General features: G+C 43.2%; 1 long non-coding RNA gene across 1 annotated transcript in view; it reads left to right on the top strand.

The window, feature by feature from the left end:
- The first annotated feature begins 10,792 nt into the window (after nt 1-10,792).
- LOC140593553 (uncharacterized) overlaps nt 10,793-13,517 on the top strand; it is a 29,052-nt gene continuing 26,327 nt past the window's right edge. Inside the window, exons 1-2 of the long non-coding RNA XR_011993941.1 lie at nt 10,793-10,943; nt 13,108-13,158. This is a non-coding gene — a long non-coding RNA (uncharacterized lncRNA). The remainder of the gene's footprint in view (nt 10,944-13,107; nt 13,159-13,517) is intronic.

The following is a 13,517-nucleotide window of genomic DNA, read 5'->3' as shown; positions in this document are numbered from 1 at the left end:
TGAAGTTCCTGTCTATTTTTGTAAGAAATGGCAAAAGCATGAAAAGTGATAGTATTAAAAGACATTAACCACAACCTGGGGTAACAGGAGAGATATTTCAGTCATATATAAGACAAAAATGTCACGGTCTGATTTAAACATTGCTGAAAGGTCAAAGCGTCGGGAGAAACGTAACAAGGCATGTGTTCACATTAAATTTCACAGGTGAGCGAGCGCATGCTGGACCGAGAAGCGCGGAGGGTCACCGCTAATGACATTTGGCGCCGCTGTAATTGAGTACTAGCACTTCGCTAACTTAATCTAAAGGTGATGCATTTGCCAGTCAGATTCCTCAGCCTATATTTCTTTAGCCGAAATACAAGAAAAACAATCGCACCAACAATCGTCGCCATGCCGACAAAGTTGCCATTCTTTACTTTTCACTTGTCAACAATGGCTTTTTCCCTGAATGCTTCACTGCTGAAACAATTGTATGGCTTGTTTGTTTAGTAAGGTTACATCTCTGGGAAGTGCCGCACTGTAATTAAAGATATATAAAAGCCAGAATATAATGCCGACTGGAAAATGCTTAAGCTAAATGAATGTTTTAAGAGCTAATTATCTGCAAAATTATCAAACCCTTGTATGAAAATGCAGTTAATTAACTTGATACCTAAAGAAGCGTCAACGATAATTAATTCCGTTAAAATAGCTTATAAACAATGATGGAGAGTTGATGCTTTGGACTCCGGTAAATTGGCCTTGTTTGTCCTGGTTTTCTGTCTTTTATTAAAGCTCCCTCACCATTGGCTGAAGTGCTGTTACATTAAGGAAGTCATCACTGACTGATGCTGCACTTTGCAAATGTCCAGGCTTCCCTGCAATTACTGGACAGGCTGAAGAACAATATCAATTCTTATTACTGGATTAATATCGGTGGGGCGTTTCAATGGTCTGTTAAAGGCTGTTTATAAAAAATGCACAAAAACCCAAACCCATTTAACTGTTTTAACTGCATTTCATATTGTGTGCAATTTCAGGAACAGCTAAGTCTGGATTCAACAAAGCTATTTTTATGGTTTAGCTCACGGACGTCAGGTCCACAGGGTAAGCCGACTTTTTGTTTAATTTCAGTGTTCAGTCATGTGATTTAAGTCATTATTTGGACAAGAAGGCCTGGATTTGCAAAAAGGCAGGAAATGAACATGAGCTTGATGGCAATTTGTGCCAACGTAATTGAAGTTTTGTATGGTATTTGCCAAGAATCATTATGCAAAATGAACACAGGTGTACGTCATTAATTTGAGATGCGTATTTGCATGTTGCAACAGCGGTTCTGGCATTTTCAAGGTTGTTCTCTGTCACCGGCTCAACTGAGCATGCAATTCATCGATAAGGGTCTTGAAAATGTTTGGATATCGGTGCACGAAAAGCAAAGTCGGACTTCATCCCCGCACGTTCAAAATTAAAACGCGATTGCTCAAATTTCAAGAAGAGTAGGATCTTCGGCAACAAAAAGCTACATACGTGCTTTTCTGCAAAGATAATCGATGGATATACGGTACGCAAGTCAGTTTTGGCAGTACCGTATGGAGTTTAAAATAAATGGGGAAAAAAGGTGTTTGTTCTAGGGGGCGTCACTGTGCTGTGCAACCCGAAATACAGATGAAATCAGCAGTGGCTACAGTGTGAGAGCCAAGCACATCCATCCCCCTTAGTGATGAGGCAGTAACAGGCTTTTTTTTTTGGTAAATTACCTGTCATCTCCTCTCTTAAAGCGACGGCAGCCTAAAGATGTCCATCTGCAAAGTAAATGCAATACTTCAGCAGTGGCGATCAGGGTAAATGCAGATATTATCTTGCTTATGTGGTTCTGCTCTCGCACTGGGATGCTTGTGTGAACCCTGGGTTTCAGCTCTCGTTTTTCACTCCAACGCCGAGGTGATGAATCCGTACAGAAGAAACAGGAGCATGGCGATTACAGCAAGCTGTCTGTTCATATGCTCCTCTTAATAAAACAAATGTTTGATGGTTTCTTTGAACATCCAGGGGAATTTCTTTAAAATCAGGAGCAATAAATGGGTATAGACCTAACAGTCACTGATGAATGTGTTTGAAACAGGTACCCAGTTTCTTCAAATGGATGGCTTGCACGCCACAGACCTTTCCAGCAAAAACATTACAGTTTGTTCATCACCTGAACAGGATTAGCGTCAATATCTCAACTCTTTTCATATCAGTTGGATCGTCTGAATGTTCCCTTCATCTTCGGGTCCATGCATATAACCAGATTGCAGTTTTCCAGGTAGGATAGTCTCTCCCCTAAATTATTAGTTTAAATACCAGCTCAGAATAACTTGACCTGAGAAGACAGAAGTTAAGTGTGTGATTAAATTACGATGGTTTATGGATCTTGGACCACAGTCAAAATAAAATGCAGCTTTTGCTTTTTGTTTTTTTCTGTTTCGATTTCCAAACCAATGCGGTCTCATGATTGATAATTACGAAAGTCTGTCGTGAATAACTATTTGGATAATCCAACATATTATCGGTATTTATGTTGGTGCAAGGCATTACCCATACATCATGGTTTCGTCTAAAACTACGGTCTCCACCATACTTCCAGTTCAGAAGGCTTCTTGGTTTTTACAAAAGACCTTTAAGCCAGTGAGAGCCATACAGGCAGCCCGCATGTTACAAACGAGGTCTGTTCCCTAAGTCTGTCTTTAAGTCAAATTTGTAGGTAAGCCGAAAAAACAATTATATAGGTCATAACAATAATAATTATTATAAAGTAATAATAAAAGTAACTACATCCGGTGCAGTACTGTACTGACAAACCACTAAAGCAGTGTGACGTTTTCACGAGTGTCACAAAGTAACGCGTGGATTCATTACCAAAATTTTTTATATAATAGGCTTTATGACAGTCTGTTCTTAAGTAATGACTTATCCATAAGTTGGACATTGTTAACCCGGGGCCTGTAGCTCTCACTAACAACGTCTGTCATTTTTCCTTAACCTGTTTACCTACCTAGTTCATCTACTTCCTGTCCTTTGCCACCAGCAAAATGATCACACTAATTAACCAAAGTACTACCTCCAGAAAAAGCCCAGCGTCTTGCATGTTAATTGCATCATCTTACTGATAACTCAGTTATTTAACAATATGTGCAGCTGTACAGAGAAGGAATATGTCCCCAGAAATATACCGCAGCAAGTGATTGTTGAACACAAAGTTCATTTGTGATGTGTTGGATAAGAAACCGCAGATGTCAGCCATTAAGGTGACGGTCCTGAGCAGGCTGCTTCAGGGCTGAAGTCTGGAGGGTGAAGGACTCTGGTCTGAAAGGAACATCCAGTTCACAAAAAGTATTTAGGATATTTCCTGTCCTGAGGGGCTTTTATACAGGAAATCCTAGTAAGGATCCCGTCAGTGTTGAGGTGCTATAATCGTTTGACAGGGGCCCTTGAATATATGAAATTATACGTAAAATTGGGCAGGGGGACCCAAGGTGCCATTCAGTCCGGGGTGCCAGAATTTCTAGGTATGTCCCTGCTAGGTCGTGTCAAAGGATAGGTCTTGTTTTCCTATCTGCAGAGTAGGATGACTTAAGACTAACCGCACATAATGTGCAATAACATGCCGAGCTTTTATTTGGGTACGATTTTCTTTCGCCTTTGTTATTTTAGGGGGAGTTGGTGCCTGTGAAGCAATGCACAGTGTGCAGAGCAATCCAGACGGCACTCCGCCGTGTGTCAGGGCAGCGGCACAAAGTCACCCTCACGCCACCATACCACAATACAACTCCCGGTGCAATGTCCGCTAGCCTCCAGTGGAAATTAATGATCTCACTGACCTTGGCATTACACAGTGCAAATGCACGTAGAATTTAAATACGTGTTGCTGTATGAGCCACAGACAAACAAACTACCAGCAGCCAGCTGTGAATATGTTATTTGAATTTCTTTCACCATTCCTGAATCTCTATAGACGCAATAATATTGTACAACACACTGTGAACCTAAGAGCCTTTGAAATAAATAAATATACCCTGACAAATCTTTTGCACAGTGCCATTGATTAAAAACAATGTAGAGCTGAAATGGGTGGCAGGGGTTAGCGAGTTCCATCTCAGATTGCACTTAGAGCTCTTCTTAGCTGATGCCCAGAGAAGCCGCATTGAGCTCCTGGTGTTTTTTATAAGCTATTAACCAGATATGGCGTATAGTGGTTTTGACACAATTCTTTAAAGGGTTCAAAATGGTCATTGCTCTCGCCTTGTTTATCTTCTGCTTTCCATTATTTCACATGCTTTCCTCGAGAGGTTTGCTCCTATTCCTCCGAGTCCTCGTGTGAGGAGGATTTAAAAGCACATTGTACTCATACTCTGCTTAGACTCCATTAACCGCGTCTGTAGAGGGACCCGGATTGCCTCCTGGCTTGGATGCGGGTTCAGACCCATGTGATCCGGATCTGAACCTGTCGCACAGAGAAATCTCTCTTTTAAATTTGTGCTTCGGAGTGAGGAGACATGAACGTATTTGAAATGTGACGAAAAAGGTTTTTTTTTTTTTTTTATTTATGAAGAACAGCTTCCTCGAGCCTGAAAGAACCACCGTTGTACAGTATATGCTCACGCTGTCATCAGACAGGCACAAATACCTGACGTTTTGAAGGAGCTTATTTTCACATATCCATTCTCCCTAAATGTTTACCCATAGTCGCAGCAGGCCAGTGAGCTATCCCACAAAGCAAACACACACAGAGGCACACAAACACGTGCAAGCAATTCCGAGACACCAATCCGGCTAAAAGACACTTTCACACGACTCGGTGAGCAATGCTAACTCAGGTAAATCATGTAAACTATACATTCACAGACCCAGAAAGGACCTATGCGGGTGCTTTGATGTCCACTGAACTATTAATTCTACTCTGAGCGTTTACCATCATTAGATCTTCTGAGGGGGTGCCGACTTAACCAGCTGATTTCACTTTGTCTCAGACAGGGGGCGCTGTTGGTGAAGCTTGCGTAGGGTGTATTGGTATTGTTCGATCGAAGGTTGTAATATAAGTGTACGTTGCATCAGAAGAACTTTGTTTTTTGACCTGAAGGTATGTGTGAGAGCTTTGCAGGAATTCTTAGGTCAATACTGAGTCCCTATCATCTCCCGATGACCTATGTGGGTGTTCTTTGGGGAACACAAATAACTGATCTGCTAAAATCCACAGGAATTTGGCCCCTCCTTTACCCAAGATGGGCTTTCTGCCTGACTTCCAGTGACCACTGTTGGTTTTGGGAAATGCTTTGCGATTCTGGGTCAAGCCAAGTCAAGAGACTCTCTTTTCTCCTCTTCACTCTTGAGAACTTGCAGAAACATTTGTTGGACACCATATCTGTCTACCCCAATGCCTCCCCGTACCTAACATTAATACATTCTCACCAGAAGCATTTAAAATCTTTCCTCAGACAATGACTGACCGTTGTTACTATGGTAACCTGAACCCTTAACATCAGCTTTGATATAATAATGAACGAATCACAAGGACTGTATATAATGGGTTATATTATAAAGCCAAGGCTGAATCAGGCCCGGAGGGGATTTGTTGTAATGTGACTTTGAGGTCAGTTGATGTGGCTCAAAATATGTTTATAACAGCAGCAAGTGTGACATTACAATTGTAATCCTGCCGTTCAACACGCAGAGCTTTGTGCTAATCATGCAAAGGTTGGGGGTTCAAATCCCAGCAAGCACACTTACATTGTAACCCATCCTACTACTGTTACTTTGTATATAACTGTCAGATACTGGTTATATATATAATGGATATTCCCTATACTATTTTAGTCTGCTTCCTACTCTTTACTGTTTTAGCTGTGCTAATATATATCACTTAATTGGCATCCATCTTCTATGAGAAATGCTGAATAAAGACAAGTCCTATAGAAATATGAAATTATAGATGGTATGTCTATTAAATATACTGTTCCGTAAACTAAGTTACATAAAACATTTCATAATCCTGTATCACTCTGTTTCTCCTCTGAGGGAGAACAGAATGATCTTAAAAATATAATACAATAAAATGAGTAAGTAGCTGAATTAGAAATGGAATGTTTTCAATTTTTAACAATATTTCTTAACGGATGGATCGCAGATGGAGCTGTACCCAGCAAATGAATGTCACAGGGGTTTGCCATCATGGAGAGGGGCATCGAGGCTCTATCAAATCTCTAGAACCTTCCAGTGACACCCTCCATTTAAACCCCATGCTGTGATTACAGCTTTTAACAAGGTCATTGAATACCTTTTACCTTTGAATACCTGGAGCTCAGTAATTTCAGTCTTGGCTTATTCCATTACTCTCTCTCTCACACTCTTTCAATTTCTGTCGTCACTTTTTTCTTTTTTTTTTTTTAAGAGAAATGCTTTTAGATTCTGCCCTGGGTCCGGGGGGGTGGGGGGGGGGTGGGGGTGGGTGAGGCAGACTTTTAAGCTGAGAAAAGCACAGCTGTGCCTGGGCACGTCATGGACAGAAAGGGGGGGCTTGGGGATTAAACGTGTTTAGGTAATGGCTTTGAATGAAGGCCGCCCATAAACGCTGAGTCATCGCAGGCAGCTCCGGACACGCGGCCCCAGCCTTTCATGCATAAACAGCAGCTCCTAACTCCCTGACCCGGATGCCCGTTAGCTTCCGTTCACTCCTTTTATAGATGCACTGAGCACATAAAAATAAAAAAATAACATAGATCTATCACGGTTTAGATAAGATCTACTATAAAAACTGCCATCTGCTCAAACAATGCTCAAATGTGCAATATACTTTATAGTATTCCCATATTACATACTTTTAAATTCCCCAGTTATAGTCATAGTTGTGTTTTTTTCAGTGTAATGAAGCATGTGCTCCATTATCTCAATTACTGCACATTAAGCCGAGCAAAAAACATGTCAGGTGCTGCAGAATATGCATTTTCTGCATTTTATATCACCAGAGTCTTGCTCTGCCCTACTGTACTTTCAATCAAATATGCAAAGCAGATAATTTTTCACGAATTGCGACGTGCGTAATCATGGTTTGACATCTGCTGCTCGGGGACGAGGGGTTCGCACCTAAAGCCATGGGTGATGCACTCATCATGGGCGTTTGATTAAATAATGGCATGGAACCGTGAGTTTTGACGTCTCGTCAGCGAGTGGCTCTCCACTCATGGGCTCCAGTGTATTCATCCGGCAACTTCATCCCTGCTATGAAAACTCACTGAAAAATCCTACAATCGCTCCCCCTATACTCCAGTACTAGGGCACTCCAAAATGGCTGAACTGGGACATTATTATCATAACAAATCTCGATATATCCAAATAATATTGTGTATTAGTTAGAGCTGGGAAATATGACCTCAAATCAATATCACGATTAGCTGAACATTTCACTTCGATTACGATTAATGAATGATTATTTTGTTTTTGTTTGTGCTTTACCCTCATTGTTCACTAACAAAGTTTGTACTGAATATATTAAAGCTGGGATATTTTTTTCTAATGAAAGAGCATGTTTCATCTTTGAGATTTTAAAATAACTGAAGGAAACACACAGACACTATTTATGGTTATTTAGTGAACACTGCAAACAAGTGAAATCAAAGCACATCGCTTGAAATGAAAACATCTTCAAAAAGGTTACGTTTTAGTTTTAATATAAAAAGCAGGTTCCCTAAAAAAGTAGAAAATAAGTTGCATTTCATGCAAACCAAATAAATAATTACGGACGGACATGGCATTTTTCTTTGCTACAAGCTGCTCGATTCAATCACCTTGGTCTTTGAGTTTTCCATGTTGCTTCTATGTCACAGACTGGATGGGTCATGTGACAAGACACATGGTAGTATGTTTTTAAGGGGACAGTACATGAACGCAAACAGGGGAAAGTATTAACAGATTTTTTTGAAGTATTGACAGAATCTAAAAAAAACAAAATAACCAACATGGGCAAGATTACATCAATCAGAGACTGTGAATATCGGGTTTTATTCATTTCTGATTAATTGCCCAGGACTAGTATAATTGTCCTGTTCTCTCGTTTGTCCCCATTTGGCCAGCAGGTGTCACTGTCCATCCTGTTCTCTCCTCTGTCTTGTAGCCCCTTAGTCTCTAGTGTGTTTCCCTGCTCCTCTGGCTGCCGCATGGCTTAATGGCCACCATACCACACTCCCTTTCTGGTTATGGGCTTGGGGCTGGCCAGAGGCCATATGTTCCGTGTTTGTTCAGTTTTCCTAGTTTTAGTTTTCCATAGTGTTTCTGTTAATTGACCTCACCTGCTCCTCATTGCCCCTAATTTGAGTAGCCCTCACCTGCCCCTTGATAGCCCTTCTTATCAGTGTATTTAAGTGCCTGCCTTTCTTCTGTTCATTAGCCAGTCCTTGTGGTTTATTTCCCAGTCTTGCTCTCAGTTTTGCACGGTTACCTGATTGTGGCTGTTTCCCTGTTGTTGCTATGTGATTATTAGTTGTAGTGACCCCATGTTAGTTATTGTAGTTTCCTGTAGTCGTACCTACCCTTTGTATTGATTTTTCTGGTGTTGCTCCCTGCTTTAGTCCAGTTTTGACCCCTCGTGGTCGTGCAGCGTTTTCCGTTTCTCTCTTGATGTTCTGTTTCGATAATAAAACCCTGCCGCTACGTGGATCTCTTCCTCTGTCACGCCCCCGTCCTAACATTGCTGGCCTGTCTCCCTTCAGAGTTACCAAGATTATCTCCACATCTGGCATCAGTATATAAATGTAATTTTTGGCAATAAATAATTAATACATAATACTATGTGCTTGGTTTCCATTCACATTTCAATAACACGCTAAGGTGAACCAGAGTTACCAAATTGCCCGTAGGTGTGAATGTGTTTGTGAATGGTGGGCATGTCTGCACTGTGATGGGTTGGCACCCAGTCCTGCGTCATTCCTTTCCTTGCGCCTAAAACTTCTGGGATAGACTCAGGTGCCCGCAGCCCTGCATAGGACAAGTGGGTAAGAAAAATGGATAGTTGAATAGATATTACACCTCTTTCACCATTGTGCTCCTTGTACCCATGTTTATAGCCAAATCTGGGTATCAAAAACCTTTTGCAGTTACAGTAGAGTCCAGATGAGTTAAAGAGGACATGCAGGTGGGCTTGTCTGGCGACTAATTCCATCGGCCTCTTTGTAATCTCCACGGGTCACAGTGGCGTGGAGCTGGGGCCTGTTATCGGGTTCATTACTGATGTTTACACTGCTTCCTTCTGTTTGAGCCGAGTCAGAGGGCTTAAAAATCAAATTATCTGCACACCCGGAACCAAAGCACACAGTATTTGCAGCACTTTAGAATAAACAGATCGACTGAACATGCAATACCGATTTCTTGGGGGACAAAGCTAAATAATAATAATAATAATAATAATAATAATAATAATAATAATAAAAGAAACAGTTGAAACAAACTAACATTTGGAGCATGTTTTAAGGATAGCACACTGTTTGAACTTTAAAGCGGTGTCATAATGCCATCATACGTGGCTTCAGGACTAAGATAGCCATCTGGGAGGATGTCGGCCCGGTAACCTAAGCAATGTGAACGTTTAAGAGATTCAAAATCACAGAGATGCTGCGCACAGAGAACGTGGATCTGCAGCAGGGGAGGGGAGGCCTGTTACTCAACGGCGTGTAGTAAAGCCATGGAGTATAGTGTGTTATACTCACCCTGCCTGTGCTCTGACTTTACAAGGAGTATAGTGTGTTATACTCACCCTGCCTGTGCTCTGACTTTACAAGGAGTATAGTGTGTTATACTCACCCTGCCTGTGCTCTGACTTTACAAGTGTAGTGTGAAAGCCCAGCTCCCCTCTGTCTTCATCACCAAGCAGAGATGTTTATTGTGTTGATATTGAGGGTTGCAATAGACTTTTCTCCTCTGTGCTGGGTTCTGTATATATGTGTCAGGAGCCACAGTAGGGGCTAGGATACCCTGGCATGTACATGGGGCCCAGCACTTTAAGGGGCCCTTGATTAAATTATAGAATTTCATTTATAGTTGTAGGGGCCCAATGTGATATTTTGCCCGGGGCCCCAAAATTTCTAGCTGCACCTCTTTATGTAATATACATATTTGTGCATGTATAAACACACACACACGTGGCATATATGTCATATTAATTAGACTGCTTATAAAGCAATGTCACGTTTCATTTTTCTGTGGGGTGTTTAAATTAACGTTCAGCTCCCCTGCCCATTTCATGCATTCCTCCTTGCTTTGGTTATTCCGCCTGGGCATCGGGGATTGACAAAAGCCTCGCGTACACGGCCGAACGCGCGAGAGCGGAGCAGCCGGTGGCTGTTTAGCTCACAAAGGGAGGAGAAAAAATAAGGAAAAAAAAAAGTTCTCGCAAGAGGGTTTATGGCCTTTTTATACACGTCCTGGGTTGTCTACGGCAAGGTCATCCAGTCGCATTCCTGGGGGGGTGGGGGGGTGGCTGGCAGTCAAATAGATTTTCTGGCTCACTTTGAAATTTCTGACATCCTCAGATGTTGAGAAAAGGTTCATCTGGCCATGTGGGGGATCGCTGGGAAAAGTGACGCACCGAATCTACTTACCCTCCGTATCGGCCAGACCGCGGACTGAGTAAACTTCAGCGTGCTTGTGGCGACAGCTAGCACGACAAACATTGCATCACTTGGCTATTTTTCCCCGTCCTTTTCTACTAGTTTCTCCAGGTGTTTATTGCCGCCGCTGGTGTGATTAATCCCAACCGCGCTCAACAGCTGCCCTCCCACCAGAAAGACGACATCAGCTCAGAGGTGCCGTTCCCTTTCATGCCCCCCATTGGACCCGTTCTCTTTCCACCTAGAGGATGAGTCATCGCTGTGCAGGAGAGATAAGCCAAGAAAAAAAAAGAGCGATCACGAGTCCTACTGCTGGCAACCAAGGAACTCGTGAGTACGACTGGAAATCCTCTTTGTGGCGGCTGCATGAGATTCCCTGACGATAAATCTCCCCTCCTTTGGATGTACGATGCCTCCACATACCACGCTGCTGTGTCTAACTGAGATAGCTGCTCAGGGTTAAAGTACCGAGGAACACGGGCAGGCCATCTGCCACGTGGAGCATTTTCTTGGTGAGTGCAGTGTTTCCCAATCCAGTCCTCGGGGATGTGCAGACAGTGCACGTTTTTGCTCCCTCCCAGTTCCCGGGTTAGCGGGCTGGCAAAATTTATCGGCAGGGACACACCTGAAATGATTGTGGTTAGTTATGTGTGATGGGCCTCTCCAGCCTTGAGCATGGGCCAAACTTGGAAGTTCCTAAATGTCATGTTGGGAGGGGCACTGCAACTTCGCCATCCCGAATCAGCCCCCTGCAACGTGCCGTGGGATGGCATTTAGCCGGCCGTGGTCCTAAGCCTCCGCGGAGGCTTGTGACAGACGCCTCGTCATTCTGTCGTGCACAGGAGGGCTCAGCGGTGCGTTGGTGGTCGACGAGGCCAATGGCGCTGAACGTCCACCAGAAACTTGTTGACACCGAGATGAAACCAGCCGAGAAAAATCGAGCTGGCGAGTCAAGCCAACAGAACCAAATTAAAAACCTTAATTGGGGATCGTGGCTTGAGCACAGCACGGTGATTTGGCAGGCAGTACAATAGCCCAAGCCTTTTCAGGACCCTAAGCAAAATTTGATTAACCTGTTTGCTTATGCTTTGGGCCACATCTGAATGTGGTCTCCAAGGTTCTAGGTCCAAGGTTTTGTTTCCAATCCTGGTTCTGTGTGTGGAATTTGCATTTTTCCAAAAATGTTACCATAATTATGAGGACTTCAAATGGCTGCTGTCTGGCATCCTGATGATTGTGTTCTGAGGTGATCCCAGCCTCACTTCAACCCCAGAAAAGTGGCTGTGGAAGATGGATGGATGTGCTTCACGATGAACCAGCGTGTGACTGATGCACTTGCCTGTATTGCGCTGTAACTATGTCTTGTTGAGGGAACCCTCACCATTGCATGAGAATATTACATGCAATGAGTAGGGGATTATGGGTATAGACGTGCCCAGCGATCCGTGCACCATGGGAGAGGTCTGCACATTTATGTTTATCCTTTCATTGCTCTTTAAATAATTTAATTACAAACGAAGGTCACGAAGATCCGGCATCTCGTGCTGTAGGTCATCCGGGGGAAAGGCGAAAGAGATTCCCGCTCATTTAAGGGAAAAGGCGGCGAGTGACCATTCCAATCTGCGACCTAAACGGCTGAATAATTTACGCCCCGCCGGCTCCCTCCACGGGCCGAACCGCTTCGCTTAATTTCAATTTACGGCGTGCCGCGTCTCGCTTTGTGGCGTGGGAGAATCTATTTTTGAGCCTGATCAGCTGGGGTGTCACCTCTAAAGATCCTACGGAGGCTGTCCCGGAGAAGGCCTGCCTACATAAGGGGAAGGCCTGCCTACATATAAGGGTGCCCTCTGACAGGATTTGTGATGGGTCTGTTTCTTTTTTTTTCCCCAAAGTAACCAGAGAGCTGTAGACACCCTCAAACTGAGAGCGGGACAGACACAAGGGTCAGATAAGAAGCCGGACTGGCCTCAGCGCAGCAGAATTACATTCCATTTCCTGCAGGCCGTCAATTTAAAGTGAAAGAGAAAAAATGGCCTGTCTTTAGAGTGGGGGGGGGGGGACACCTTTTTTTATGGGGGATGATAGTAAATCAATAGCGGGTGTTTCACTTGGGGCCCAGATAGCGAGGTGACACTTTGGAAACACAGACACACCTGAGTCCTTGAGTGTGTAATGACTGTATCGTCATGCCACTCACTCCGATATCCGCCACCAGGTCCCGAGGAATCGGCAGGTGGTGGGGGGGCCATAAACAGTGCTGTTATTTGGGGGGGGGGGGTGTCTTTCTTTTTGTCCTCATCCACCTTCTATGTGACAGTAAGGAAAAAAATAATTGTCAGTAATTTCCCTGATAGGATAACATTGCTTATAGCGCTTTTTACTGATCTGTCCTGTCTATGTAAAAAAAATCACAGTCAAAACATTAGAAGAATCAGATTCCGCAAGATCTTTATTGGCCAATCATATTAAGCAAATAAGTCATTTTTCTTGGCAGGTGTCTCCCAGGAAAACATAAAATGAAGGACAATTTCAAGATGATTTACAGGTATGTAGTCATGATCGTTTTGAACATTTTAAACATACTATTTACAGTAGACTGTCTACCTTCAGTCAGAAGAAGCACGTGATGGATGTAAGAGTGAAACAAACAAACAAAAAGTGAGTTTAAGCAAATAAATGAATGGTGAATGTAAATAAGCAAGAAACCATATATTTGCCAAAAGGTTGGTACCGATCCAGCCACGTAGGACGTTTTGGAGTGTGGCTTCTTTAAGAGGTAACCTCTGGCACTGTGGTGGCGCCGTTCCACACGGAGCATTAGCCGTAGCATTAGCTAGCACAGCGGGGCGGATTGTCAGGGATCTCCGGGTAAAGGACCACGGTGCATCTATCAGGCCTAGATTA

Source organism: Paramormyrops kingsleyae, chromosome 12, assembly GCF_048594095.1.
Source record: "Paramormyrops kingsleyae isolate MSU_618 chromosome 12, PKINGS_0.4, whole genome shotgun sequence".
Taxonomy (NCBI): Eukaryota; Metazoa; Chordata; class Actinopteri; order Osteoglossiformes; family Mormyridae; genus Paramormyrops; species Paramormyrops kingsleyae.
This window is presented reverse-complemented; position numbering and strand designations above follow the sequence as displayed.